The sequence below is a fragment of the Pinus tabuliformis genome, chromosome J (assembly GCF_031772625.1).
Source record: "Pinus tabuliformis cultivar Carrire ecotype Pingquan chromosome J, CPIR1, whole genome shotgun sequence".
NCBI classification, from domain to species: domain Eukaryota; kingdom Viridiplantae; phylum Streptophyta; class Pinopsida; order Pinales; family Pinaceae; genus Pinus; species Pinus tabuliformis.
Genome location: NC_142295.1, coordinates 404,582,494 through 404,590,827, shown reverse-complemented (window position 1 = coordinate 404,590,827; position 8,334 = coordinate 404,582,494). Strand labels below are relative to the sequence as shown.

General features: G+C 38.0%; 1 pseudogene; it reads left to right on the top strand.

The window, feature by feature from the left end:
• The first annotated feature begins 5,780 nt into the window (after window positions 1–5,780).
• LOC149227528 (protein EXORDIUM-like 2 pseudogene) lies at window positions 5,781–7,159 on the top strand (annotated as a pseudogene).
• The last annotated feature ends 1,175 nt before the right edge of the window (window positions 7,160–8,334 follow it).

The window sequence follows — 8,334 nt, the reverse complement described above, 5'->3', positions numbered from 1 at the left end:
GAGCATCACCAAGTACATCAAGGCATTGATAGTATAGGACAGGGCTTTAATTACATGATGTGTCGACAGCTGTGGCTTTAAGGTGAGAAAGTGGTGCATTCAAAGCCGAGATGGGCTAATTCAAAAAGGCTCACTGTGACACTGAAATGACGTGGTCGACGGCGAAAGTAGTCATGGCTTTCAATAAGGGAGATGGAGCATTCAAAACCAGGCATGCACAGACCCAAAAGGGACTTTGTGACATAGATCTGGAGGTTGGCGTTGAATGCAATAAATATATAAATGATAGAAGTCGGCTAAGCATCATAGGAATCCATACCGTGATAAGACTAGCTCCTGAAGGAGAGATGATCGTAGGATGGGCAAGGAGAGATTTTTATCTGATTGTTTACTTACTTATTGTATAAAAGGAGGCCTTTAATTTTGTAATGTTTTTGGGCCATAGAGCCATTTATGTTGACCCGATAGCTGAGACTAGGCAAGAGATATTTTTTTGTGATGAATGTTCAGGCTCCCGTCTCCAAATAAATAGGGGAAAGAAAGACTTAAGAAAGGTTCAGAAATTCTAAAGAAAACACTACATTTTATTTTCAGATTGTATGGCTTTGTAATACAGATCTTTCAGGATATCAGTGAAATGGTGGTGATGCCCCCTTCAAATATTACAGTATGTTATCCCTCTGTTAAACCCATTTTATGTTCATACTTCTTCTCGGAATTCATGCAATCATCGCTGTTAGTAATATTTCAAGCCTTCCTCATAGATTCTTTTGTATCGATAAGTTAATGCAAGTGCATGTAATTATATCACAGATTTATTTGTATCAACATTGTTAATGCATGTGCCTATGTGGATTATTGAATTATATCTTTAATAGTTGTGCTTCATGAATCATAGCACCTAGTCTGTTTATTGTCCACTATATTTGCTTGTAACTCAAATAAGTATAGAAACTTTTAATGACTCAAGATCTATTTGTTAAGTGTAGAATTCTTGAAGCCTTATGCTCCATATGATGAGTTTCTCTTTCTTCTTTTCCTCTATCATTTGCTTTACAAAGCTTATTAAATTATAAGTCCTTGAACTACTCAGCCTCCATTGTTTTAGGCATATTTCTGAGATTTGTACATGTGAAGAAGTACTAGAAATTCACGTGTTACTCCTTTAGGTGAATGAACCAACCCAATATATATATACAAACTATATGTGATGTCTCCGTTTCTAGAAAATCATATGAGACACATAGAATCTAAGTGTGTCGAGGCACTAGTCTTGTAAGCAAACCAAGGCTGTCTCTAGGAGCTACAACAATATGCATACATAATGGAACATTGGCTTATAATCCATCACAGCTAAAAGGAATAATCATAACGCATACAGAAAAAGATGCATTCAATGCAAGCAATGTCACATTGCATTATGCATTTTATTTACCCTTTAACAACGGTGATTGTTCTTGACTAAACAATGAAAATTTAGACACTTTATCAAAGCACTTTATCAATTTAGGTAAATTGGTATCTCCTTTAAGTTGATGCCTACAAATCTTGTAGCAAACACGATTGGTGTCTCGTATAGATTGGTGCATAAAAATCTTGCAAAAATTGGGATTAGTTTCTCTTGAAGTTTGGTGCATAAAAATATTGGAGGAAAAAGGGATTAGTGTCTCCTATCTAAGTTGGTCCCTACAAATGTTGCAATAGGAGAGATTAATGTCTCCTATAGGTTGGTGCCCACAAATATTTCAATGAAAGGGATTGGTGTCTCCTATAGGTTAGTACATACAAATCTTGCAATGAAAGGGATTGGTATCTTTTATAAGTTAATGCCTACAAATATCTTAGCAAGTGGGGTCGATGTCTTATAGGTTAGTTCCTACAAAGTTTTTCATAGTAGGTTGGTGGCTACAAAGATTTGTTATACAAAACTTCTCATTTGTATCTTGTGCTTTGTATGTGATATTATTTGTTATGACTCATGACTATTTAAATAAGATATAAATTTTCTTATACTAATTCATGCACACCCCCTGTCCCTGGGTTAGTATAAGTGTGAATCCAATAATTTGTATCAAAGTAAGTTCCTTCAAATGTAGTAGAACCACTAGAAGGGAGATATTAGAGGGACCATGATCAGTCAAGAAGGTTCATTCACAACCAAAGCTAAATAATTATATGGAACAAATTATGCCTTCTGAAGGGTAAGGATGAAGACTTATCTAATGTACATTGTTTTTTACATTTGGACATAGATAGTGGATGGTTATAAAGTTCTAGCAACTTCTCCATCTAATCAAGGCCGTAAGAAGGCTTGTATAAATAATGAAAGGTCATGAATTCCATCTTTTATGGCCTATCTGAATAAGAGTTTGTCAAAGTAATGCATGTGAATATGGAAAGGAAATTTGGGACAAACTTCAAAATAATTGTGAATGAGATGAAAAAGTGAAGAGAGAAAAAATTCAAACCCAAAGAAGATAGCTCAAAAGATTGAATGTGAATGATAAAGAATATATTGCAGTCTACTTCCTTCCTGTGGATGAGATGGTCAATGTTTTCCGAGAACCTAGTGAAGAAGTCGAGGAATCAATGCTTGTATTGAAGGTGTTGAGATCTATCCCCTTAATATTTGATGCAAATATATCATCTACTAAAGAAATAAAGGATATGGAAAATATGAAGATGGATGAGCTACATGGGATTTTCACTACATATGAAGTCACGATAGAAAAAGGAAAGTAAACTTTGAAGTAAGTAGCTTCCAAAGTTTCAAAGAAGACAAAAGAACTTAAAGTCATTGATTCTTCAATAAATGAATCAGATGTAGAAGAGTCACGGTTTATGAGAAAGTTGAAAAGAATATTTGGAAAATAGCGACGTAATCTACCAATCAAATGTTTTAATTGTGGTAAAATAGAGTATTTTGTTGCTAAATGTCCATATGCAAAATGTGAGGAAGAAGAACATCAAAATAGAAGCAAGTCATATAAACACAAAAGAGGAATGTATTCCAAGAAGAATGGTTTTTATTCCAGAGAAGATATTATCCCCTCAAAAGAGAGTGATAAAGATGCATCTAATATTAATAAAGAAGAGCTTCCTTTCTAACACAAACATTGTTGATAAAGAATATGAATATAATCAAGAAGAGATAATTGACTCAAAGGATGATAATATTGATAGGAAAGTAAACCTTGAGGCATAACTTGTTAGTACCCTAGAAGAAAAAGGATCGTGATCTTGATGAAATAACAATTTTCATCTTAAATACACAACTAGAAGATGCAAAGATGATAAAATAAGTGGTGAGACTCTAGTTGAAAGAAAATGAAGAAGATTATTAAAATCTACAAGAAAATTTTATTTCCTTGAGAATGGAACTACATAAATCAAATGCTCAATCGAATCAAAGCTTGAACTTTGGAAAGAGTGTGGAAATATTAGATGATATTCTCAGCCATCAAAGGTCACCTTTCATCAAATGGGTCTTTTATACAAGGAACGTCATAAGACCTTTTAGGAAGAATCAAGCACAAAGCCTTAAGAAAAGGAAAATGAAAAAAATCCCAAAAGTTATGCTAATTTTCTCAAGAGCCCCTTCAACAATGAACGTGGCACGAGGAAAGGAGATGAACTTCAGTGTAGATGTGATTTTCTAAATGGATTTGTGAACGATGAAAGCATAACAAAGAAAGGAGATGAAGGCCAACAGAGAGTTGATTTTTCTCACAAGATCATCAAGAATGAATTCAAAATCTCTTCTTTGGATATTTCCTTTCTTGTAATAATTCTTGTCTAAAAGAAATAAATTGTAAAGCTTATGTGAGAAATAGAAATAGAGGATCGTAGAAGACCTCAAAGAACGGTTTTATGAGCAACAAAACCAGAAGTCTTAATGAAGGTGGTGCTAGATGATACAAATTATTTACTCACCTATTGGATCATATTGAAAGTCACAAGTGTAATACTTACAAGCACAAAACATGTGACTATACAAGTAGCACAAGAGGGTTTCCTAAGAAAAGAAAGAAAGAATATATTACCAAACATAGAGAACAATGTGCAAAGGTATGGAAATGAATGCAACGATAATAGGAGTGTGGACTTGATCTATATTCTCAATGCAAAGTAAGAAAATGGTTTATTGATAGTGGATATTAAAAACACATGACAAAGGATCATAGTAAATTTCTTACTCTAAAAGAAGGAAAAGGAGGCAGTGTCGTCTTGGGAGAATGCATCAACAAGGATAGTTGGAAAGGGCACGAGTCAACTTTGATCATGAAAAAACCAAACCTCATAATATCTCGTATGTTAAACACAATATTCTAAGCTTAACAAACAAGAGAGCCAAAAAAAATGATTTAACACACATAAAGTGAACATTGTTAAAAAGTTGGTATTTCAATTACATATGGCATACTATTTAAAGGAGCCACAAAAATAGATTAAAATGTCCAAAAAAATTTCAAACGAAAAACCACCCATTTCTCTTGTATAGGGATGAACCAAACCAAAGTGTTTTTTTGCACTTTGTGCTAGGTACAACATCAATTTTGATCCATTTAAATAGAAGATTTAGAAGCCATGGATATAAAATTAAATAGAAGCCCTAAACATTAATTTTATAAAAATATTTATGTTTTGAGTAATAGGATGCTATATCTTTTATTTAGCGGCACTTATTCTACATTATGATAGACAACTTAGCCCCGCGCCTCCAGCTGGAGGGAACCCATGACTGCTGAAAAAGAAGATGCGTTCATTATAATAATAGTTGTCTCCACAAGAGACACTCCTCATTGTTAGAAATATCTCTCTCCACTCACCTGCACGCACCAAATTAGGAATATCTCCATCCTCCAGATATTCCTAATGGTACATAATGATGACAAGTTAGGCTCGCGCCTCCAGCTGAGGGAACCCACGACCGCTGAAGAAGATGCGTTCTTTATACTGAATCTCACCACAAGAACCACTCTTTCCATCATCAACCGGGGATAGTTGTCTCCATTAAAGACTAGTCAACACACATGCGCATCCATAAAATTATAAAAAGTTATATCAACATTACATAAAATTCTAAATTATAAATTGAGATATCAACGTTATATAAAATTATAAACTATATAAAAAAAATTTACAAAAGTATACCATTGTTGTGAAAATAATTTTTCACTTTTGTTGGGTTTAAAAGGGATAAACAAAATCAATTTTCATCCATTTAAATAGAAGATTTGGAAGCTATCGGTATAAATACAAATTAATTTTATACAAGGATAATATATCTCAACACCCTATGTTTATAACAATATATTTATGTTTTGAGTAATAGGATGCTATATCTTTTATTTGACAACACATTAAAATGACAACTTAGCCCCCGCGCCTCCAGCTGGAAGGAACCCAAAATGCGTTCATTATAATAATTATAATAGTTGTCTCCACCAGAGACACTCCTCATCGTTAGCGGCGGGATAGTTGTCTCCACTGAAGGATAGTGGAGACGCACGCGCATCCATGAGGAAGAGGAAATTGGGAAGAAAGTAGGAAATTAGGAATATCTCCATCCTCTCCCCTCACCTGCACGCACCACATCACTTTTTCTAACGGAGGATTTGGCATTTGGAACGTTCCAAACCTCTTTACCTACGCGGTGAATATTAATTATTTCTCTAATGCCGCCCAGCATGGCACCCCTCTGTCCATTGCTGTCCCCACCTCCTTCTGCGTAACCGCGTCCTCGCTTCCACAACTCCCCCTACTTAAACCTAATCCCTCTCCTCTGCTCTTCAATCTCACAACTATCTTTTCTTCCCTGCTCTATCCCACTACCAGTTTTTGTAGCTTCATTCTTTCTCGATTGTTGTTATAAGCGACTTCGATTCTCTTCTGATCGATCCATAGTGTCAGTGAAGGTTGCAAGGTATTTTACCAGCTTGCCTTCAAAATTCAAATGGCTGCTTGTGGTTCGCGGCTTCGACTCACTGTGATCCTGCAGATGGGCGTGTTTTGTATGGCGGTATTGTGGGCATCTGCTGCTGCTGGTGGACAGTCCAGGAAACTTTCTGCTTTGGTGGAAGAGGCATCTGTTGTTTTGACTTACCATGATGGTCCTCTGCTCTCTGCCAGTGGGGTGATCCCTCTCCATTTGATTTGGTATGGGCAGTTCACCCCTGTTCAACGCTCCATTGTGGGGGATTTTGTACAATCTCTTGGGGCAAAGACGTCAGAGGGAAAGGCAAATCAGCCCTTCGCCTCCACTTGGTGGAAGACCACGCACAAGTACGAGGGCACCCACTCTAACAACAAGGCCGCCCCATCCACATCCAGTGTTGTAATGCTTGGAAAGCAGAAGGTGGACCAACAATACTCCCTCGGCAAGTCACTCAAGAGGACTGACATTGCTGCTCTGGTTGAAGCTGCCCTCAAGTCGGGTGCTCTGCCACCGAGGAAATCACCCGGGAATGCCAATGCTGTGTACTTGGTGCTCACCTCCGAGGATGTCACCGTGGAGGGTTTCTGCATGAGCTCCTGCGGATTCCATGCCAATCTCAATCTCAATGTATTATCAAGTACAGGAAGCCGAATGATGCAGGGGAAGGAGGAGAAGCATGAGCAGCTAATTCCATACGCGTGGGTTGGGAATTCTGCGAGTCAGTGTCCTGGACAGTGCGCGTGGCCGTTTCATCAGCCCATGTATGGACCCCAGACTCCTCCCCTGGTGGCACCAAACGGAGACGTGGGCATCGATGGCATGATCATCAACATTGCCGCTGTTCTGGCAGGAGCAGCCACTAATCCATTCAACACCGGCTACTTCCAAGGGGATGCCGCTGCACCTTTAGAGGCCGTCTCCGCCTGCTCCGGAATATATGGAAAGGGGGCTTACCCGGGCTTCCCCGGGGAGCTTCTGATGGATAAAACAAGTGGGGCGAGCTACAATGCCCGCGGAGTTAATGGACGGGCATATCTGCTGCCGGCTATGTGGGATCCGGCTACCAAATCTTGCCATCCTTTGGTATAATCATTTTTGTAATCCTAATCCCACGGGCGTAGGAAGAAGACGGTGGTGCATCCACTATGCCTGTAGATGCGTCCCGACCTGTATATCTATTCTTTTATTCTTTTCAAAAGATATTATAACACATTCTTTCAATCTCTTTCACATAAAATTTCCCCATACCTATTGAAACTTGTTTGTTTCTCATCCATATTATGTGCATTGTGGAATTCCAAAGGTCCCCAAATGTTTTATGCTGAGCTTCTTTACCACGCCATATCTGAAGGGGTTTTCTTCTGCAATGTTGAAGTGGGTAGGTTGTTCTGGACATATGCTATCTCAGAAACTGCCTCTGCATGGAAAGAGTTCAACAATCCAGCACCCTTGAGCATGCACCTTCTCACTCTCGACTAATTTTTATTCTTCCTCTGTAATCAAATTCTGCTGCAGGGAATATAGGATACTATACTTTAGCTTCACCCCTTAAAGTGTGCAAAATTTCTTAAAAACTTTTGATGCATAAATCAATCGAAGTAGTGCTGGACAATCCTGCTGCGTTTCTTCCGTTCAGATTGTCCAGGACTTGGACTGAAAATGGCAAGAGTTCATCTAACTTATAAGAAGAGTTAACAGGTCGAAACGAGCACTGTGTTGTTGCTTGAACAGATGAATGGTGGTTCATGTTCACAACACAGCCCACAATGGCAGAATGCCGACTCGCAGAAGATGCTTGATAATTCGGGGCTGAATTAGTAGAAACCTTGTTATTCATGTTCACAACACAGCCCACAATGGCAGAATGCCGACTCGCAGAAGATGCTTGATAATTCGGGGCTGAATTAGTAGAAACCTTGTTATAGTTTGTGAGATCATCAAACACATAATTTCCATTACCTTCTAATGCCATGATAACTAAATTCCTATCTTCTCAAACTCATAATAATAACATCACTGTCCTCCGCAGCAAGCCTATGGACCTCGGGTTGAGCTCAGCAAGTCTTAATGGCCAGTCCCCAATACTAGAGCTGAATCAACATCCCACGGCAATTTGGAACAGAGTGTAATAAATGAAAAGCAGGGTATTTATTTACCAAATCAGAAGCAGACCGCGCAAAGAGCTTTCAGATGATTCTGCAATCTGCTCATTGCCCACCTTGGGCTTTGCTCTTTGTCAATGGCTGGCAAGTCTAATGGATATGCTGTTGAGGAATAGGATGAGATTTTCTATATTTACAGTTCCTTTGGCCTTCGATAAGCATGCTGCAATAGACTAAAATGCTAAAATAGAAATATCATATTGAAAATTTGAAGTTTAAAATTTAGCTAAGTAG